This window comes from Microcaecilia unicolor, unplaced genomic scaffold (assembly GCF_901765095.1).
Source record: "Microcaecilia unicolor unplaced genomic scaffold, aMicUni1.1, whole genome shotgun sequence".
Classification (NCBI taxonomy): domain Eukaryota; kingdom Metazoa; phylum Chordata; class Amphibia; order Gymnophiona; family Siphonopidae; genus Microcaecilia; species Microcaecilia unicolor.
The window spans coordinates 66,836-89,546 of NW_021963066.1; the positions used below are offsets into that span (position 1 = coordinate 66,836).

At 41.9% G+C, this 22,711-nt stretch overlaps 1 protein-coding gene and 1 long non-coding RNA gene across 2 annotated transcripts in view; both read right to left on the reverse strand.

Moving 5' to 3' along the window:
• Window positions 1–22,711, reverse strand: part of LOC115458877 (CMP-N-acetylneuraminate-beta-1,4-galactoside alpha-2,3-sialyltransferase-like) — a gene marked incomplete at both ends in the record, with an annotated part of 216,961 nt that overhangs the window by 56,049 nt on the left and 138,201 nt on the right. The window lies entirely within an intron of this gene.
• LOC115458876 lies at window positions 1,401–11,035 on the reverse strand. The gene is made up of 3 exons (XR_003940161.1): window positions 10,939–11,035; window positions 4,025–4,029; window positions 1,401–1,412 (listed from the first exon to the last, which is right to left on the reverse strand). It is a non-coding gene; the product is annotated as an uncharacterized LOC115458876 (long non-coding RNA).

The window sequence follows — 22,711 nt, forward strand, 5'->3', positions numbered from 1 at the left end:
AGGTACAATCTAAGCACATCAGGGCAAATTTTATAAGATGGTGCCTATGAGGAATGTCCAAAAAAATGCATAATTTCAAATTAGTCTTGCAAAGGCAACATATGTATGGAGTAGCCTAATGGTTAGTGAAGTGGGCTGAGAACCAGGGAACCGGGTTCAGTTCCCACTGCAGCTTCTTGTGACCCTGGGCAAGTCACTTAACTACCACTACTTCTTATCATTTCTATAGTGCCACTAGACATATGCAGCGCTGTATGCTGAACATGTAAGAGACAATCCCTGCTCGACAGAGCTTACAATCTAATCAAGACAGACAAACAGGGCAAATAAGGGATAGGGAAATACTTAAGGTGGGACTTATAAAACAGACATGGGTACTGAACAAGTGAATAGAAGTTAGGAGTTAAAACCAGCATCAAAAGGTGGGCTTTTAGCCTAGATTTGAAGACAACCAGAGCTGGAACTGAATCCTCCATTGCCCCAACTATAAACAAAACTTATGTGAACCCATTAGGGACAGAGAAAGTTCCTGTGGATAATACATAAACCATTTTGGTTATACCACAGAAAAGCGATATATCAGATGCATTACCCTTATTATACTTAGATATATGTGGCTTAGGAAATAGGCTCCCACAACTAGTCCCGACAGTGCACAGTTACCCATGTATTCTATATGCATATTTTATACGTTTGCACATTGTGCTCTGCTTCACCTTTACCCAAACTAAGTCCCTGGGAGCACTTTCTTGGTGTGCATACTTTTATGCATGTTATTTGGCACACTATTTTACATTTCCTTCATTATGTTCCTCCCTCAGAAACTACTACTACTACTATTTATCATTTCTATAGTGCTACAAGGCATACGCAGCGCTGTACACCATACACAACAGCTGAAGTACATCACATTGCAGACCTTTCACCACACTAAGGAAGGGCAGTTTTCAAAAAATTAATTAAAACAGGTAACATACTTTTATCTGCCTAAATTACTTTGAAGGTTGCATTCAATATGGAATTGTCATTTTACATATCACCATGCTGGTCCTGCCATAGGATGTCAAAGAGTATTTGTTTCTTTAATTTACTAATCAGGTCTACTATAATGTAGCTGTAATCGCAGGTCTTTCTAACCTGTTTCTAACTGACAACAGGGTACTTTGCATACTGAAAAGCCTTCAGGAGTGTCTAAGTGCATCAACAGAACTGTGCATTATACAATGCAAATTACTAATGCAAATATGTTCCCTGTCACTATAAGATGTAATGTCATCAATGAGTGATTAAGACTTACAATGGATATCAGCACTGAGGAAAAACAGGAAGGGCAATTTTCTAAAACTATATACCATTGTCCTGCTAGTTCCCTCCCTTCACGGTTCTGGGGGCGTACACATCAAATTTTCAGACTTTCTGTGGCCATGACTCCATCATGACCACAGAAAGCATGCAAACCCGAGGCACAAGCTGATGACATTTCAATATACAGCCCACTCAGGTCGCGACCCACAATTTGGGAATCCTTGCTCTAAGATGGGAGTTCTCTACCTGTGTTCCCATCGTTGGAGGTTAATGCAGCTGTATCAAGAGCTCCAATCATGCTGGGCAGGCAAGTTTTGCAGGGCTCCCTGGGGACCCGCCTGTTAACATGTGGTTGAAACATCAACATTGCTGCACTGCTTCCTACTGCTAGGAAGTCTGACAGCAGACTCCTACCTACTTTGCAGAGAACATTGATGGCCATAATGCTTGCTAGTATCCATGGAATATTTTAGATATTCTGGGAGATAGCGGGTATTAAAGGAAATAAACTTTCAGGTTTTTTTTTTGGTGCTTGGCAGGAGATTTGGGGATGCGGCAGAGGGCATTTTGCTGCCCAAGAGGGAAGAGAACTGGGGAGAGGTAGAAAGAAGCACATTTCAGTTTTTATTTCTTTAAACAATGAATACACATTGGGGAGAAGAGGGAACCAAAGACATTGTTATGAGTACTGGAGAAGCTTGCTCAGGCAGATTTAAGACAGTTATCTCAGTACCTAAATTTTCTATCTAAATTAGTTGGTTCATACTGAATATCCTGATAACTGCTGAATACCTGACTCTGAGACCAGCACTTCTCTAACAAGGCCCCCAACTTTGAGTAGCTAAATGTGAGCACACACCAATTTGTACGCACAGATCCAGCAGGTCAGAGAGGGAGATTTTTCACCACACACTGAGAAGCCAAGTCTGGTCACAGCGTTACATACCCTGACAACATCATGGCTGGACTAGTGTAATGTGCCATTTGACTACAAACAGCCCCAGCTCCTACTACTGAGACTACCACTAGGGGGCAGAGGCACCATTTTGGATTCATGCACAAATCTAGAGCCCATAACTGCTGACTGGATCACTCCAGACTCCCCGAGTAGGTCCTGGGGTTGGGGAGGAGGGAGGACCTTAGTGCATAGACTTGGTCTGTCAGGAGCCAGATTTGGCTGTCATGGGAGGGAGATTGATGAGGAGGGGGGAATGGTGATTGGGTGCAGGGGGTATCAGACTAGATGGAGGAATGTAAAGGTGGGAGTCCTGCTAGGGGTGGGGGTTCCTGAGGGTTCCAAAACATTAGGGAAGGGATCAGGAGGGCCCTGAGGACATTGGGGAAAGGACTGGGAAGGTTATAGCATGAGAGAAAAGACTGGGGAGGGGGGGATATGTTCAGAGGCTGGGACGCAAAGCAGTGGTTTTGTGTTTTTCAGTTTTTAAATCCGGATTGAGCTCCCACTGTGTTACCTGCAATGGCAGATAGCATGGGAGCACCTGTGCTGCAATGAAGGCTACTGTACAGGGACAAATAATTAGCTATGCGGCAAAAAGACAGTATAAAAATATCAAGCCAAGACTAGAGAAAGAAACTGTTAGAGAGCAAACATATGTAAACAAGAAATACAATAATTCTCAATTAATGTAGCTCAAGTATAAATATAATATATTATGTACTGAGCAGGCCATTAATATGTTATTTCAGTGGACTGCATATTATTGTGCAGAGAGAAATACAAATGGCTGACTTTTCACTGCACATTTAAAAACTAACAAAAGAGACAGGTGCACCATGAAAAGCAAAAAAAAAAGGAAATGTGCGTATAACAGAGTTCTGTGTTAACATAATAAAGGACTGCAGATAAAGACCTGCACGGTCCATCCAGTTTCCCAACAAAGACCAATATGCTGAAATCTTCTGCCCAGTCTGTGGCGGTGGCCAAAAATGCAAACAGAATGCTAGGAATTATTAGGAAAGGGAATGCAAAATAAGCCAAGAATATTATGTCTTTGTATTGCGTTTTTTAAATATTAGTGCCAGCAGACTGGTTCCATCCCAGTTAAGGTGGAGCCCATCCTTTCGGAACAGGATCCCCCCCCTTTCCCAGAATGTTCTCCAGTTCCTAACAAATCTAAATCCTTCATCCTTACATCATCGTCTCAAGAATGCATTGAGACTTTAGAGCTCTGCCTGTCTCTTGGGTCCTGCACGTGGAAGGGGGAGTATTTCTGAAAACGCTACCCTGGAAGATCTGGATTTCAGCTTTATTTATTGCATTTGTTTCCCACATTTTCCCACCTATTTGCAGTCTCAATGTGGCTTACATAGTATTGTTAACATGGTTATTCCAGTATGCTAGGTACAATTAGTATTGTGAAGGGATTAGTTAAGGGAAGACAGGAAAAGGAAGGGATTTAATAGGGTATTTATAGCAGGTGTGCATTCATTGCTGAGTGGGTTGGTGTAGGAGCCTGAATTTGGCTTCCAAAACCTTATGTAATTGGTATCCACGTGTACCAAGACAGCCAGCTCCTCCCAAGCGCTATTTAAAATCCTATCTAGGTGATGATGAGGTCCGCCAGCCTCACACCAGGCAGGCAAGTGACCAGGCAATCCTCACGTATATTATTAGGCATGTAGATAGCCACTCAGCTATCTACATGCCTAATAATCGAATCACTAACAACAGCCGTCCTAAACCTTCCCTTCTAAAGACATATCCTTGGTGCAAGAGGATATTGCACCCTGATGGGCTGGTCCTAGCTACTGGATTACTTCTCATCTTCATCAGTGTGATGCTCTCCTTTTAGGAGACCTCCCTGCTCCAAGGCAGCACAGGGCCAGACTGAAGGTGGACTTCTCTACAAAGTCCCTGTAGGCCTCCTCTATGTACTAGTCTCTCCCTCAGCTACTCCAAGTCTGTTACTTTAGCTTCAAGAGAACAGACTCATTCTCTGAGAGCTAGGAGCTCTATATATCGAGCACACATATAACTTCTCACCCACTGGGAGATAATCATACATGTGACACTCAATGCAAAAGACTACACCCCTCTCTGCCTGCTGGATTGTCTGCATCTTAGTATTATAGAATTGTTTAACTAAAATGTCTTAAGGTACTAGGTATATAAGATTAATATAAAGAGCCTTAAGATTGTATGGTATAATGTGTAATTTATTTAGTGTTTGCTTCTCAGAAACTAAATATAATTAAAACTATAATGAAAGCTCTCCTTTTGTTATCCTAATTAGATTTATTTATTTATTTGGATTTATTAACCGCCTTTATGAAGAGAGTCATCCAAGGCGGTGAACAGCAGGTACAGTTTAATATAAAACTTACAATTTTGTTAATAGCATAACAATAGTAAAATAACCAAGAATAAATATAAATACAATAAATGAGGTAAACCTGAAAACAGTAAACTGAAACCTAATAATAGAATTATCATGAAACAGTAACCTTTATTAGCACTGGAATTCAAATACCAGACATATAATACAATGTTAACATAATACTAATGATACACCCTGCTGTGCCTTCTAGAGGCTATCTGTTAATGCTGTGGCAGAAAGTTCAAGTTTTAAAACTATGGGGAAAAGGGAATGGAGATTAGTTAATGAAGTTTGCTTCTTCTTTTTTTTTTTTTTTTAATTCTGTCTTTATCAATAATCTAGAATTCCTTTTTTAAACTGCAGTCTTTAAGTTACCAACGCAAAGAACAAAATAATGTTCACTTACTCAGAAAAATGTCCTCTTCTCTCATAACTTCTCAGAAAGTATAGGATAAAATGTGCCGCTGAGCAAGCATATAAAAAATGCCTGATTATGTACCTCAAGTGATTGACAATAATGCAATCACCAACACATTTAACAAGAGCTGGTGTCAAATATGGTATTTGATTCTAAAATTGATCTCTTTATTATTGTTTATCTTAAGCCTATTAATATAATAATGGTTAAGCCTATTAATATAGTTGCGGTTTCATTTTTCTCTTGCTCTTGTTTACTTTCCTTACACAAGAGAAAAAGGAAACCGATATAGTTCTCCAAACAAGTGGCTGACAAAATAAAGGGAAAGGAGTTGGAGTTAACGAAATAAAAAAGAAATGCAAAAGGAGGAACACAAATAGAATTACTGGATAAACTGAAAGAAGCAAAGGAGAGAAACACAGCTGGCAAAGGCTCAGGCGGAAGAACATTGTGACATGTGGAGGGGCATTTTTGATACGACGTCTAAGTTCAACTTTGGATGTCCAACACCTGAATAGGAAAGAAGGTCATTTTCAAAAAAGAAAAATGTCTATCTTTTTTTTCCGAAAATACTGTTTTGAACAAGGTTTTGTGATTTGGATGTTTTGTTTTTTGGTCCATTTTCAAAAAAACAAAACAAAAACGTCCAAGTGTAAATAAAACGCACAAAATCAAGCTATTGGGATAAGTACATAAGCACCGCCATACTGGGAAAAGACCAAGGGTCCAACAAGCCCAGCAAGCGGCCAATCCAGGCTTCAAGAACCCGGCAACCCCCCCCCCCCAAAAAAAAAAAAAAATTAATAATGTTCAATGGACTTTTCCCTCAGGAATCTGTCCAAACCCCCTTTAAATTCCGTGAGGCCAGCTGCTGTCATTACATTCTCTGGCAACGAGTTTGGCAACGAGCATTTTTAGAAGACTGGTCCCACAGACATCCCAGGAGATAAATGTGGCACTGCAATGGACTTCAAAAACATACTCCCAGATATACATCTCACCGTTGCTCCTTATTTTGTCTGCTGAGCCCCCCCAAAACCCACTACCCCAAACTGTACACCACTACAGTAGCCCTTATGGGTGAAGGGGGCACCTATATGTGGGTACAGTGGGTTTCTGGTGAGTTTTGCAGGGCTCACAGTTTCCACCACAAATGTGACAGGTAGAGGGAGATAGGGATCTGAGTCCTCCAAGCCATGGTGCCCTGCACTGACCACTACACTACTCCAGGGACCTGTATGCTGCTCTAATAGACCTGGCTCTAACATCTGAGGCTGTCATACAGGCTGGGAAGTCATATTTTTATTAATATTTTTTGGGGTGGGAGGGGGTCAGTGACCACTGGGGGGTGTTGGGGGGGTCACCCCTGATTCCCTCCTATGGTCATCTGGCTAAACGCAGATATCGAGTAATAATTCTCCAAATATCACAATCATTTCTCCCCCATTGTTAAACTGTGTGAGACAATCCCTGAAGTAATACTTCTTGATCATCAAGCAAGACCTTTGGTTCTGGGATTTTACATAATTGACCGTATGTACACTTAATACTTCTATTCATTAGCAAAATGCTTCTTAGTCTATAATGTTTTCTTCAGTTTCTCAGTTGTTATGCTTCTTCTTCTGTCCAACGTTTAAGCCAATTTTATTGTAATACATTCTTAAATATCTTGTAATCATGTTACTTTGTTAATCTGTAAGCCACATTCAACCAAATATCATTTGGCTAAAGTGGGATATAAGAATCAATAAATGGAAATAGAAATGTGGAGAAATGTGTTTAACAAATACTTTTGTTCATTCTTCATGAAAGAAAATCCTGGAGTAGGACCTCGGTTGGCTGATAAAGGTACATATATGACTGAGGAAGATATCACCCTGTTCACAGAAGAAAGCAAAAATAATGTAGTCACTGCTAAAAAAAAGGATAGTGAACTTTCTAGAAGCCAACGGGTTACAGGAACCAAGGCAACATGGCTTTACCAAAGGAAAATCCTGCCAAATGAATCTTACTGACTTCTTTGACTGGGTGACCAAAGAACTGGATGAAGGACGTGTGCTAGATGTAATTTACTTGGATTTCAGCAAAGCCTTTGATATGGTTCCTCACAGAAGACTCGTGAATTTTTTTTTTTTGTTACATTTGTACCCCGTGCTTTCCCACTCATGGCAGGCTCAATGCGGCAGGCAATGGAGGGTTAAGTGACTTGCCCAGAGTCTCAAGGAGCTGCCTGTGCCGGGAATCAAACTCAGTTCCTCAGTTCCCCAGGACCAAAGTCCACCACCCTAACCACTAGAGCTGAGAGGGCTGAATGTAGAACCAAAAGTGGTGAACTGGGTAGGAAACTAGTTGACCGCAGGTAGCAGAGGTAGTGGTAAACGGAATACACTCAGAAGAAAAGAAGGTGAGCAGTGGAATTCCTCAGAAGTCAGTGCTGGGGCCGATTCTGTTTAATATATTTTTGAGAGTGTAATAAAGTCACATCCAGGATAGTTGGGTTAAGGCAGTTTCAGTCTGAAATACAAGTCCCAGAAGGCATTGCAGGCAAGGAGCCAGGGGGTGAGATGAGGAACCTGGACTGGAATCCTAGCTGCAATGGGGGAAGACATGGGTGTAAGCTGGCAGGACGTGTAGATGGGCTGCCACTAGGGGGAAAGAGAGTTAGGAAACCCTGTGTGCAGGAGCTCATCATTAGTCTAATGCTCAACTCAGCTGGTATGGGTGTGGGGGGAAGCTAATGGAAGGAGAATGATTGGTTGTGGTAGCAGAAGCCAGGGATTGATTAGGCAGGTGGGAAGGAGCCCCAGAAGAGAGAAGCAGAGGGAGAGATGCAACTGCAGGCTGAAAACCCTTGGGTAAGAGAGGTCCCTAAAGTACTGAAGCAGGCTGAAATCCCTTGGGTGTGAGGAAGTCCCAAAAGTATTTGCAGGCGAAAAATCCTTGGGTAAGGGAGGTCCATAAAGTATGGAATTTACCAGTGAAGCTGATGCAGGGTGAAATCCCTTGCGTATGAGGAGTCCCTAAAGTATTGAACTCTCCTGAAGGTAACGAGAGTAGAAGGTAGAAACTGCTGCTTTGTGATTTAACTGTGATGATGAACTGAAAGAACTGCTTCTATTTGGAATTGAACTACTGTTTATTGTGCACTGGATAAAGAACCCAGACTGAAGCTGACTGTGAGCCTGTATTGAATCCTGATATGTGCTGATAGCCTACTGCTTAAAGGGGACTATTTGCCACACACTTTCAGGTGGCTTATATGTGTTTAAGATGGAAGGTGAATGCTGCTGTTGGAACTGTGTATCAGGTCTACTAGAAACCTGCATGGAATAAAGTCCTTAAGATTGAAGTTGCTGGTGGACATTTATTTCTTGACTGTACCAGGAGCCTGTGGCTGGAGGGGATTGTTCTATCCTTGGCTGCACATAGAGGTACCTGGTTACAAAAGATATTATTGAAGGTTTTTTTGAAGGGTTGGAAGGAAAGGTTTGCCTTTTGCAGACAACAAGAAGATAGTCAAAAGAGTGGATACTCTGGAGGGAGTAGAAACAATGAGAAGGGATCTCCAAACGTTAGAAGAATGGTCGAAGATCCTGCAGTTAAAATTTAATGCCAAGAAGTGCAGAGTGATGCACTTGGGGTGCAGAAACCCAAAAGAGAAATACTGGATAGAAGGGAGTAAGCTCAACTCAGACCTCGGGATGATAGTGTCCGAGGATCTGAAAGTGAAGAAACAATGCAACAAAGCGGACAGAAGGATGCTAGGCTGCACAGAGAAGGGTATAACCAGCAGAAGAAAGGAGGTGTTGATGCCCCTCTACAAGTTGTTGGTGAGGCCCCACTTGGAGTATTGTGTTCAGTTTTGGAGGCCGTAGCTTGCTAAAAATGTAAAAAGACTGGAAGTGATGCAAAGAAAAGCTACACAAATGGTATGGGATTTGCATTACACATCTTACGAGGCAAGGCTTGCCGACCTGAACATGTGTCTCTTGGAGGAAAGAAGAAACAGGGGTGATATGATACAGATGTACAAATATTTGAAAGGTATTAATCCACAAACAATCCTTTTCCGGAGATGGGAAGGGGTGGTAGAACAAGAGGACATGAATTGAGATTGAAGGGAGGCAGACACAGGAGTAATGTCAGGAAGTATTTTTTCACGGAGAGGGTGGTGGATACGTGGAATGCCCTCCTGCTGGAGGTGGTGGAGATGAAAATGGTAACAGAATTCAAACATGCATGGGATAAAGACACAGGAATCTTGTTTAGAAAGAATGGATCCACAGAATCTAAGCAGAGATTGGGTGGCAACACCGGTAATTGGGACGCAAAACCAGTGCTGGGCAGACTTCTATGGTCTGTGCCCTGATTCTGACTGAATAGATATGGGTGGGCTGGAGTGTAAATTTTAAGGGGTTTCGATGTTAAGTTCAGAAATTTTAGTACAAGAACAGTGCTAGGCAGACTTCTATGGTCTGTGCCCTGAAAAGGGCAAGGACAAATCAAATTCAGGTAGACATATAAAGTATCAAATACCATGTATTTATTTATTGCATTTGTATCCCACATTTTCCCACTTATTTGCAGGCTCAATGTGGCTTACATAATTTTGTAAACATTGTCATTACAGGATAACAGATACATGTAGTTTTGTGCAGAGATTAAGTAAGGGAGAAAGAAGAAGGAAAGGGAGTGATTAGTGTAATTATAGAAGGTGAGCTTTCTTAACTGATTGGGTTGGTGAGGTGAATTAGTGTGGCTATGTATAATGAGCTTATCTTGAGGGGCAGACTGGATGGACCATACAGGTCTTTATCTGCCATTATAGATTATATGTTGAAAAACTGAAAGTAGACAAAACTATGGGGCCAGATGAGATCTATCTCATATTGTTGATGGAGCTCAGAGAGGTGCTGGCGGGATTTGTTTAATAAATCCTTTAAGACAGGAGAGGTTCCCTGGGATTGGAGAAGAATGGATGCGGTCTCTCTTCACAAAAGTGGAGACAGAAAAGATGTGAAAAACTACAGGCTGGTAAGCCTTACTTCAGTGGTTTTAAAGTAATGGAGGTGCGCTTAAGGAAAGGATAGTTAATTTCTTAAAATCCAACAGGTTACAAGATCTGAGGCAACATGGTTTTACTAAATGATAATCGTGCCAAACAAATCTGATTGATTTCTCTGACTGGGTGCCAAGAGAATTGGAACGTAGGCTCATTCTAGACAAATTCAGCGAGCTTAAAGTAAGGACCCAAAATGGTGAACTGGATTGGAAAGTAATTGACTGACAGACAAAACAGAGTGGTAGTAAATGGAATGTACTCAGAGGATAGAAAGGTAAGTAGTGGAGTGCCTCAGGGCTTGGTAATGGAAGCTGACATTGTTGAAGGGTTAGAAGGAAAAGTCTGCCTTTTTGCGGATGACACCAAGATTTGCATCTGGGAGGGAGTGACAATATGAGAAGTGATCTACAATTTATTTATTTATTTGTGACATTTATATACCACATTATCCCAAACAAGTTTGAGTTCAATATGGCTTACAATAAACAGTATAGGATACATAAGAAAGACTAATGTATAAGAAAGTGATTTGTTGTAAGAATCCAATTTTACAATATAGTATTATAAACTTACTGGGATAGCTATGGAGTATCATAAATGTCCTGGAATATTTATGGATGAGAAGAATGGTCTAATTTTTCGTAGATAAATTTAATGTGTGAAGTGCAAAGGGCTGTACTTCGGGTGTAGAAATCCAAAGAACAGTATGTGCTAGGAGGTGAAAGACTGACATGCACAGATCAGGAGAAGGACCTTAGGGCAGTGGTTCCCAAACCTGGTCTGGGAGGCACCCCAGTCAGCCAGGTCCCCAGGACCACAATGAACACTCATGATGGAGACCTGCATGCAGTGGAGGCAGTGCATGCAAATCTCTTCATGAATATTCATTGTGGACATCCTGAAAACCTGACTGGCTGGGGTGCCTCCAGGACCAGGCTTGGGAACCATTGCCTTTGGGTGACAGTGTCTGACTATCTCAAGGCATTTGAACAATATGACAAGGCTGTGGCTGTAGCCAGAAGAATACTAGGCTGTATAGATAGAGGCATAACCAGCAGAAGAAAGGTGTTTATGCCCCCCAGAAGTTTCTGTTAACTTGAACAAAGTGTTCTAGTAGGGGCATATGGTATTAAAAATCTAAATAAAACAACAGTATTCTAATAGTTTGAATCAGGTGCACTAATATCAGTATTTTATATGAAATTTGTGTAGAAATGTGTAGCCAATGTTTTTGTCTAAGTAACGGAGTACTGCGACCCGTTTTTTTGTTTTTTTTTTGCTCCTGAAATCAATTTGACAGATGTATTCTGTATTAGTTGTAATCTTGTAGTACCAATTTGACATAAGCCTTGGAATAATGAATTACAATAATCCAAGCATCCTAGGACAAAAGCATGAGTCAATATACTTAAAGATTTACGATTAAAAAAGAGTGAACTGATTGGATTTTTCTTACCCCTCTGTTTACTAAGTCGCGCTAGCAGCTGTCTTGCGCTAATGCCGGCACACCAATTCACTCTGAATGGGCCATGTCGGAATTGCTGCATGGCTTATTAAACAGGAAGGTTAATTTATAAAAGCATTTTTATCTAAGGGATGAGATATGTAATTTGAAACATAGCTTATTATCTAGTATAAAACCTAGGATCCTCAATGAATTGGTTACCTGAACATCTATGCCTGAAATCTTTAAAGCAGTATCGAGTAAAGTGGTGCGATATGTAGGGGTATTTCCCTGTGATCTAGCCTGAGCTGGTCTTGGCCTATACAAGCCTATGACATCTTGGTACAATAAGATGGCTGCTGCAACCCTCTGACCTGCACATCTCTGTGTCAGCAAGATCCAGCTTCAGCTTGTGGAAAATCACTGACAGACTTGCTGAAGCCAAGGACATTCTGTGTTCCAACCATCCCCCTTCTATCTCTGAGAAGCTGAGAAGGGAGGCAGAGCCATGGCACCAGAAGTTACCATCTTCAAGGTCACAAAACAAAGAACTCTTCTTACTCATGCACTGGACTGTATGAGAAGAGAATTGGTCCAGGCTATCACCCGACCGAGAGGTCTGGAAGAATGTGGGGAGAGGGGGAAAGAGTTAGTCGGAGACCCTCGGAGGAGGAGTACCTGGGAAGGACCTGAGAAATCCAGCAAGGCTCGGGGTGAGCTAGAGACTGTATGATACCAACCTTGTGACCTGCATAACTGGTGCAAATACCTGTGGCAGAGATATTGGCTCTGAATACCAACAGAGAGACGGAAACCTGCTTGTTTGCTGAGAAAGATCTGCACTACATAAGACACAGACAGCTGAGATAGCGTCTGGGGAGATTCTGCTCCGGTCTTATCTGAAGCCGTCATCAGGACAGCGTGGTAAGATCACAGTGATATATTTCCTGGTCTGGGGTTAGGCAGTGGTTTTATCTAAGTACGACTGGTTTATGTCAGCTCTTGGTCAGGGACAGCTGCTAATTTGAATTTTGCATAAGATGTGATAAGTTTTCATAAGGATCATTAGGATATCATTTGTACTGTTCTAATCATTACTGTACGTAGTCTCAGGATAATCAGAGTGTAGCTAGACAATATATTTTGTTAGTGTGCATATCAGTAAGAGATATTATATTGCATATAAGCTATTGCAGAATGTTTCTATTTTTCTACCTGTAATAAATAATAATAATTATCATCTGTGACGTGGCTTTGGTTCTTTGGCGAAGAACAAAACACTGGCAGGGTGCCAGCAACAAGGTTCCTTTATAATATCCCCTAGACCAGTGATGGCGAACCTATGGCATGCGTGCCAGAGAGGGCATGCGGAGCCCTCTCTGTTGGCACGCGCGCTGCCGGTCGCCTCACCCAAAACTTAGCCCTCCCACCCACCCGGCGTCAAGCGTTCCTCCTTCCCTCCCACCCGGCACCAGCCCGCCCGGCCTCCATCCCTCCCTCCCTCCGAACCCGAAGAAATTTAAAAGTCTTCCCTGGTTCGAGTAGGCGGCATCAGCATCAGCAGTAGCAGCGAAAAGCGTGCTGCTGGTTCGTCGCGTCTTCAGCCTTCCGTCTCTCAAGCTCTCTGGTCTCGCCCTAACAGGAAATGAGGGCGGGACCAGAGAGCTTGAGAGACGGAAGGCTGAAGACGCGCCAAACCAGCAGCACACTTTTCGCTGCTATTGCTGATGCTGACACCACCTACTCGAACCAGGGAAGACTTTTAAAATTCTTGGGGTTCGGAGGAAGGGAGGGATGGCGGGCTGGTGCCAGTGGGAGGGAGGGAGGAACGCTTGACGCCGGGTGGGTGCCTTGGTGCACGCTGGGTGGGAGGGAGGGAGCGAGGCCTGGTGCTTGGGTGGGAGGGTGGGAGCGAGGCCTGGTGCTTGGGGTGGGAGGCCTGCCTGCTTGCTTGCTGCTGCTTGGGTGGGTGGGAGCCTTGGTGCACGCTGGGTGGGAGGGAGGGAGCGAGGCCTGGTGCTTGGGTGGGAGGGTGGGTGGCCTGCCTGCTTGCTTGCTGCTGCTTGGGTGGGTGGGAGGGAGCCTTGGTGCACGCTGGGTGGGAGGGAGGGAGCGAGGCCTGGTGCTTGGGTGGGAGGGTGAGTGGCCTGCCTGCTTGCTGCTGCTGCTGCTTGGGTGGGTGGGAGGGAGGCTTGGGTGGCCTGGTGCTTGGGTGAGAGGGTGGGTGGCCTGGTGCTGGGTGGGAATGCTGGGTGGGTGCATGGCCTGGTGCTTGGTGGGTGGGAGAGAGGCCTGCCTGGTGCTTGGGTGGGTGGGAGAGAGGCCTACCTGGTGCTTGGGTGGGAGTGCTGGGTGGGTGGATGGCCTGGTGCTGGGTGGGTGGGAGGGAAGCAGGCCTGGGTGCTTGGGTGGGTGCATGGCCTGGTGCTGGGTGGGAGGGAGGGAGGCTCGATGCTGGGTGGCCTGGTGCTGGGTGGGAGGGAGGCCTGCCGCTGGGAGGGCAGGGGGGAGAGGAGGGTGGCTGGAGGGGAGGGCAGGGGGAGGGGAGGGTGGCTGGACGGGAGAGGAGGGTGGCTGGAGGGGAGAGGAGGGTGGCTGGACATTTGTGGCTGGAGGGGAGAGGAGGGTTGCTGGACATGGATGGAGGGCAAGAAATGAAGAAGAAAGGAGGAAAGTAAAGAAATAAATGGAAAGGAAGCCCTGGAAACAGAGTTAAGAGAACAGATAGCAGCAGAATCAGCGACTAGGACCAATATGGATAGAAAAACAAAATCACCAGACAACAAAGGTAGAAAAAAATCATTTTATTTTCATTTTAGTGTTTGGAATATGTCCAATTTGAGAATTTACATCTGCTGTCTTATTTTGCACTGGGTATACTGGAGCTGTAATAACTTACAGAAATGATTTATAATGAAAGAAAATCATGTTATTTTTTTCTCCTATACTAGTATAATATTTTCAATGATGTTTGTTTATATACGCCAAGGCTGGTGTAAGGGGGTGTGGCTATCATGGGGTGGAGTCATATGTGGTGACCCCGCCCATAATGAGTACCGGCACTTCGCGATGAGTAATTAGATTTTGGGTTGCTGTTTGGGCACTCGGTCTCTGAAAGGTTCGCCATTACTGCCCTAGACTGAGCGGGAACCTTGAAATAAGTATTATCAGGGAATAATTATTGCCTTAATTACTTATTTTCATCCTACAGGTAGCCGTGTTAGTCCACTTTTAAAGGTAATCAATATAAATAAAAGAAAATAAAACAGAGAAAAGAAAATAAGATGATTCCTTTTTTATTGGACTAACTTAATACATCTTTTGATCAGCTTTCGAAGGTAACCCTTCTTCAGATCAGAAGCAATATTGTAATTTCTCCACGTCGAGCAAATTTTAATGCTTTTGTTTTTCTGCATCATTTAATTGCCTATATGTGGTTGGCATGGTGGCAAATGACTAACTAGTGTTTAATCATGAACGGCTATAACCTGCACAGAGTAGTGGATGTGGCACTGGCCTCCTAGTTGGGACGACAGGATGGACAGTGCAGGTACTTTATCTGCTGTCATTTACTGTGCTACTGTGTAACACTGCTGGAATACATAAAATCAAACTATCAAATGTTCATATTATCAGGATAACTTACCCAAGTAAAACAATTTCTAGCTGTACCGATCTGAGGCATAAAATAATCGGAGACAAAGCAGCGCAACCACAGAGATAGCAAACTATGTCCCATGAGTAACTAACATGATGCAAGCACTCATGTATCTTTAACATTTAGCTCAAAGCACCAAAGAGATTAAAGTAAAAAAAATGTGAACACATCAATGCTCTACACCAGAGTAATACTCCCAGTGTTAAATTTATGCCACTGCATCACAGGAATGTGCTGAATAAAAACAATAACAGTAATTCACTCCCTATTGCAAAAATATCTGTATCAATAGAGTGTATGAATATAAAAGAGAGAAAATACTGTGGATAACAAGAAAGCATTCAGATTCTGATTTTGTAACGTGCAGATTAAGTGATCTGGTAATGTATCATTTTTAATATTGTTAATGTATGTTTTATATGAATGTATATGATTCATTATTTTTTTTAATGATTAATCACCATATTGGAGTGGAGGAGCAGCCTAATGGTTAGTGAAGCAGGCTTTGATCCTGGTGACCTGGGTCCAATTCCCACTGCAGCTCCTTGTGACCTTGAGCAAGTCATTTAGGGGTCCTTTTACTAAGTTGCGGCAAAAGAATGCATACAGAGGCCCCCTTTTACCGTGGTGGGTAAAAGACTGTTTTTTTTTAAATGGCCGTGTGGCAAGTGAAGTACTTCCTGCAAGGCCATTTCGGGATGGGTGGGTGGGGGGAGCACTTACCCCCACCCATTGAGATGGCAATAAGGGCTCCCACGTTAACCTGGCAGCAACCAGGCAGCACGCGACACTGCCTGATTACTGCTGGGTAAACACCGGCACTATAAAAATATTTTTGTAGCATTGGAAATGGCATGCGCTGTAGTGGGTACTACCGCCAGGCTGCTGTTTAGCGAGCAGTAGGTCTGTGTTGGGTTTACTGCTGCTTCCCTCTCCACTGCCCTAGGTAGAAAAACTAAGGACCCTATTTACTAAGGTGCGCTAGCATTTTTAGTGTGTGCTAACGCTATATGGGTGTCTCTAGTGTTAGCACACGCTAAAAAGGCTAGCGCGCCTACAGCGCAGCTTAGTAAACAGGGCTCTAAGATTGTGAGCCCTCTAGGGACAGAGAAAGTACCTGCATAAAATGTGTACAGTGCTGCATACATCTAGTAGCACTACAGAAATTATTATAATAGGAGTAGGGATATAACAAAGTTACTTTATGTCATAAAGGTTTTATAGTTATACAGCAGACAGAGAATGAAATGTAAATGTATCAAAAACAATTATAAATGCTGCCAATGTTTTATTAGGTTTTAGAATATTACTGTGGAGGAAATTTTACAGTTACATAATATTACAGTCAACGTTCACAGAGGTAAATAATTTCCTACATAATGGTCCTTTTTAAATACATGAAGATATACACCAATACTATCTTATATATTTGTAGTTTTAGAAAATACTGTGGATAACAAGGTGGTGTCAGATTCTGACTTGCTAACGTTCAGATTGAGACATTTGATATGCACCTTTATTAATGTTTTTAATCTCTTTTTTTATATGTATGTGAATGTATTTGATTCATTGTTTTTAATATTTATTTTGTATTTATGTGTGTTGGTTATCCATAAGGGCATTTTCAATATGACATTTAAGTCTGACTTTGGGCATGGTGAATATAGTTTTTTTTAAAACAGTGTTTATCTCTTTGTTTCAAAAATGGCCATTTGCTAGATGTTGCTGTACTCAATGCATCTATCTTTTTGGACCACTAAAAACAACATCCACGTGAAAAATGCACAAAATCAAGACACTAGGATGCAGAAGGAGCCAGCATTTTTAGTAGACTAGCCACACAAATATTGCAGCAGAGCAGTAGGGTACCCTAGGGGACAATGCAGTGGACTTCACATAAAAGGTCCGAGGTACACATCTTATCCTTATCCCCTTATACCGTATAGTGATCCCTCCAAAACCCACGAAACACTTACTGTACCCAACTATACGCCACTCCAATAGCCCTTATGGCTGCAGGTGTCATATATATGTGAGTACTGTAGGATTTTAGTGGGTTTTGGGGGGCTGAAACTTTCCACCACAAGTGTAACAGTTAGATTGAATTATTGGTCTGGGTTCTCTTATCCACAGTGCACTCACTGCACTGACCACTAGGATACTCCAGGGACCTACTGTAATGGAAGATTTTAAAGATTGTTTTTCAACTCTGCCTTGAGCGGCAGTGCACTCGGGGTCTGTATTTTTGATTAGAAGTAATTCTGTTTGTATGAAAATGCTTTGGAACATGTAAAAAGATAAGACACAGCTCTAATTAATTTGGTATGTGAAGGGAGAGGTGAGTTCAGACTGGCCACCTGGACTGAGAGACATGTGGCCACCCACATTCCCACAGTATGGCTTGTTTACCAAAACAGAGAAATTCTCAAGCATTCTGTAATTTTCCTTAGCTCTGAACATGAGTTCTAAGCCTAATAAAAAGGGGAATTTTTGCCAGTGAAATGGGGAGCGTCTGTGAGTAATGTACGTACTGTGCAGAGAACTATATTTCCTGGTCAAAGAAACTCCTGGCTTTTGCTGTGAACAGAGCCCCCCAGCAGATGATAAGAGCCTGGATGTAGAGATTAAGGACCAGTGACGTGTTTTATTTATTTGTTGCATTTGTATCCCACATTTTCCCACCTATTTGCAGGCTCAATGTGGCTTAAATTATTCCGTAATGGTGATCGCCATTTCCGGAATGAGAAATACAAAGTGGTATTGCATGAAAGTTCATAAGTGACAGAGTAGATTAAGCAGTCAAGTGTAGAGAATTCATATTCGGAATGAGAAATAAAGTGGTATTGCGTTAAAGTTCATTCGTGACAAAGTAACTGAAGCAGTCAAGTATAGAGAGTTCGGTTTTGTCCAGTTCTGGTATGAGTTTCGTTGTCTGGTATTTAGGATGGATCACTGTGGTATGCCTTATTGAACAGATTGGGTTTTAGTGATTTTCGGTAGTTAGGTTGTGCATTGTTTTTATGGCGTTTGGTAGTGCATTCCACAGTTGTGTGCTTATGTAGGAGAAGCTGGATGCATGTGTTAATTTATATTTTAGTCCTTTGAAGCTGGGGTAGTGTAGATTCAGGAATGTGCATGCTGACCTTTTTGTGTTCCTGGTTGGTAAGTCTATGAGGTCTGACATGTAGACCGGGGCCTTGCCGTGAATGATTTTATGAACCAGAGTGCAAACTTTGAATGTAATACGTTCTTTAAGTGGGAGCCAGTGTAGTTTTTCTCTTAGGGGTTTGGTGCTTTCATATTTCATTTTTTCAAATATGAGTCTGGCTGCTGTGTTTTGGGCAGTTTGGAGTTTCTTAATGATTTGTTCTTTGCATCCGGCATAGATTGCATTGCAGTAATCTAGGTGGTTTAGCACCATTGATTGTACCAGGCTGCGGAATATTTCCCTTGGGAAGAAAGGTTTTACTCTTTTGAGTTTCCACATTGAATGGAACATTTTCTTTGTTGTATTTTTCACATGGCTTTCTAGTTTCTAGTGTGAGATTTCGGTCAATTGTGACTCCAAGAATTTTCAGGCTATCTGAAACAGGAAGGGTATAGTTTGGGGTGTTTATAGTAGTGGGTTTGTTTGTGTTATATTGTGATGAGAGGATGAGACATTCATGCATATTTTCAAAGCACTTAGCCTTCCAAAGTTCCATAGAAACCTTCCAAAGTACCATAGGTTTCTATGGAACTTTGGAAGGCTAAGTGCTTTGAAAATATGCATCATTGTGTTTTTTCTGCATTGAGCTTTAATTGAAATGCATCCACCCATGAATTCATGATTTAGAGGATGTGTTTGATTTCATTTGTGATTTCTGTTGGATCATGTTTGAACGGGATGTAGATCGTGACATCATCTGCGTCGATGTAGGGATTAAGGCCTTGGTTGGATAGCGATTTGGCTAGAGGTGTCATCATTAGGTTGAAAAGGGTCAGTGAAAGCGATGATCCTTGGGGGTACTCCGCATTCTGGTTTCCATGGTGATGATGTATTCGAATTTGATATCACTTGGTATGTTCTTGCGGTTAGGAAGCCTTTGATCCAACTAAGTACACTTCCTCCAATCCCGAAGTATTCTAGGATGTTTAATAGTATTTTATGGCTTACCATGTCGAATGTGCTGGACATGTTGAATTGTAGGAGAAGTACACTATTGCCAGTTGCAATTGCTTGTTTGAATTTGGTTAGGAGAGTGATTAGTATTGTTTCGGTGCTGTGGTTGGATCGAAATCCTGATTGTGATTCATGTAATATTGAGAATTTGTTTAAGTAGTCGGTAAGCTGCTTGGTTACCATACTTTCCATTAGTTTGACTGCCAGAGGGACAGATGCTACCGGGCAGTAGTTGGTTATTATGATGTATTTTTGCTTCTTTTCCTGGTCTAGAAACTCCTAGCTTTGCTTGGATGTAGTGATCAGTGATGTAATGATTGTTTATAGGTATTGTTTCTTTTCAGTTATATAGCATAATCATTGTGTATATATCTTAATCATTGTATATCTTAGACAATAATGAACCTCTAATAAAAGTCTCATTTACCTAATACGAATCCAAAAGAATCCACAGTAATTACTGAGTAGTCTTTGTCTCAGTAATTACTCACGGCAGGCTGTAAAACCAGGTCAGAACACCTACTTGCTGCTCCAACAGGACTGGCCATAACATCTGAAGCTGTCTTACAGGCTGGTATGTACTGTTTCTTTCACATCTTTGGGGGATGGGAGGAGGTCAGTAACCAATGGGGGAATAAGGGGGGCCATTCTTTATTCCTCCAGTGGTCATCAGGTCATTTAGGGCACTTTTTTTGTGGCTTAGTTGTTATTAAAACAGGTCTAGCTCAAAACATCTTAGTTTTACTCCTGGACATATTTGTTTTGCTCCTTTATGGCAGATATATGTCCAAGTGTTAGGAACACCCACAAACCACCCTCCAACACACTCCCTTGTGATCTGAATGCAGTGTGGACAAACAGAATAGAAACGCTTAGAAAATGTGTTTCGAAAATAGCAATTTGAACGTTTGGCAAGCAAAACATCTAAATGTTGCTTTATACCAATTTTAAAACTTTTTTCTCTTTCAAAAATGAGCCCCTGTGTGATACACTTTTTATAAACGCGGTGACATTTGAAATGTAAATGTAATGGCAATTTAGATGATTTTAAAAATGGTACATACATCTATTATAATTTTCAGCTGTATGTTACAGATGGTAATCATTTTCCTTTACATTTTGTATATCATAGTGGTAATCATTCAACATCTACCCCGATGCAGCCTGATGGCAAAACATGTCAGGTTCTATATGATCGGTTAAAGTCAATAAAAGTAGATGGGTCGATATTCAAAGTGATTTATCTGGCCAGAAACGGTTCGTGGCCAGTCACATCACTTGCTTGAAGATAAGCAGTCATTTTCAGTGGAACTTAACTGGTTAGTGCTGCTGAAAATATCCGGTTACTGCCTATGTTAAAACCGCCAATTTGGGGGGCATTCTGGTGGTGGAGTTGGCAGTCGGCCAGTTATGTGTCGATCTTTAGCATTTAGCCAGCCAAGGCAACTGAATAAATAGGACAGCATAAAAGTCAGCCCTATCTTTATGAGGTGCTGCATAGCTGGTTAGGTGCTGAAGATCACACTTAAACAGCTATGAATTAGTCATCTCAACAATTCTGGAGATTCAATGCTGAACCCTACACATGGTCCAGCACTGAAACTCCAGGCATAACACTGGCGGCAGTAACACCTCTGGCTGAATATCGACCCCCGAGGTTTTTTAACAGAGAGTGCCTTTTGTTATTTTTATTTTTTGGTATGTACAGTCCTTTTCCAGCCTGCCTAATAAAACATTTCCTGGTTACAATTATTTTCCCTAATTCCTGACATCTCTCGACCTAACCCCTGCCTCAACACAGACTGAACAGAAGTCAGTAAAAGTTTGGGTTTTAATAAACAGAAAATGTAGTTATTTAATCTAAGTTGCAGAGTCTGATATGAACCCAGCCAGCCCTTTGTCTCCCTCTTCCTTTAGGAATTTATCCTTATGGATTTCATCTCAAACATATGTGTAGCAAATTGAAACATGATGCTAACAGAGACATTAACCTACATCTAGAAGTTCTGAGCAAAGATACCACCAGACAGTGAAACAAATTTCTTCAACTATGGGAATTCCATTGAACACCAGTGAACTCAACCCATGTAAAAGGCCACACTCTACACCTCCTAGCATAGAGATTCACAACAGACTAGAACTTCTCAATCCAGAACCAGAGATGGACAGAAACCCCCAGATTAGATATGACCCTAAACTGGAAAAAACTAGGAAACCATTAAACGCAAACTCGAACCTCATACAAAAGAAGAGGGGAAGTTGAAACGACCACATTCTGGCACTCCATATACGAAAATCAATGGTCACCATAAACAGACTCCATGGCATTCCTAGACAAAATAGCACCTATGCAAACTAAAATCTCACAAAAACACAAAAATGGTATGATGAGGAACTGAAAGAACTAAAAGTCCAATGCAGAAGATAAGAATGAGCATGGAGAAAATATAAAAATGAATCTACCTTAGCCACTTGGAGAGAAGCCACAAAAGAAGTGCAAACACAAAATAAGACTAGCAAAAAGAAAAGTCTACAAAGAACAAATAGATCTCAATTATAAAGACACTTACATATTCTTAAACAACTGTTGTTTTTTATATCATCAATCTTTATGCTTTTGTTTTTTACCACTATAATCTTGAAAACCTATCGACTCAATGCTGTTCATATCTAATAAAATCATTTAAATCTATCAACATACACATCACATTCACTCAACCTCAATCATCCAAATATTATTAAGAATTACTCAACGGGGGCTAGCAAGGTTTTCTTCAGAGTGTGCATGTGGGAGTGTGTGTCCCTGCCCTCTGCCCTCTCTCCCTCCCCCTCCCCCCTTGGAGTCCAGTCCTTCAGTGTTAAGTTTCCTGCTGTTCTGTGTTACAGAGAGAGTGAGGGCATCTCTCTCCCCTCCCCCTCTGAGTCCTTCGTGCTGTGCTGTTTTCCTTCACTCATGGGGAAACCGGATATCTCTGGCGCTTCACACTTCCGGCTGGAGGCTTCATAGAACGTTGGTCTTGCCTTTTATATATATAGATTACTCAATTTTTGGTAAAGGCGTCAGTCTGTGTTTCTTATAGTCTCTTCCGGTGATGAAGTATGTTGTCGCTTTGGCCTCGATTCATAAAATAATACCAACTGAGGTCAGCTGTGCACGTTCAGATTTATTCCACTATTCTTCGCTCCCACTCCTTGGAGCTAACACAATTGTTTTAACAAAACCGTTTTATGTTTTTTGTCTCTTAAAGACAGCTCTCCACATTTAGATTGAATCCACTGTTCATCACTCTAGCTCCTTGGAACTAGCACGACTCTTGTATCAAA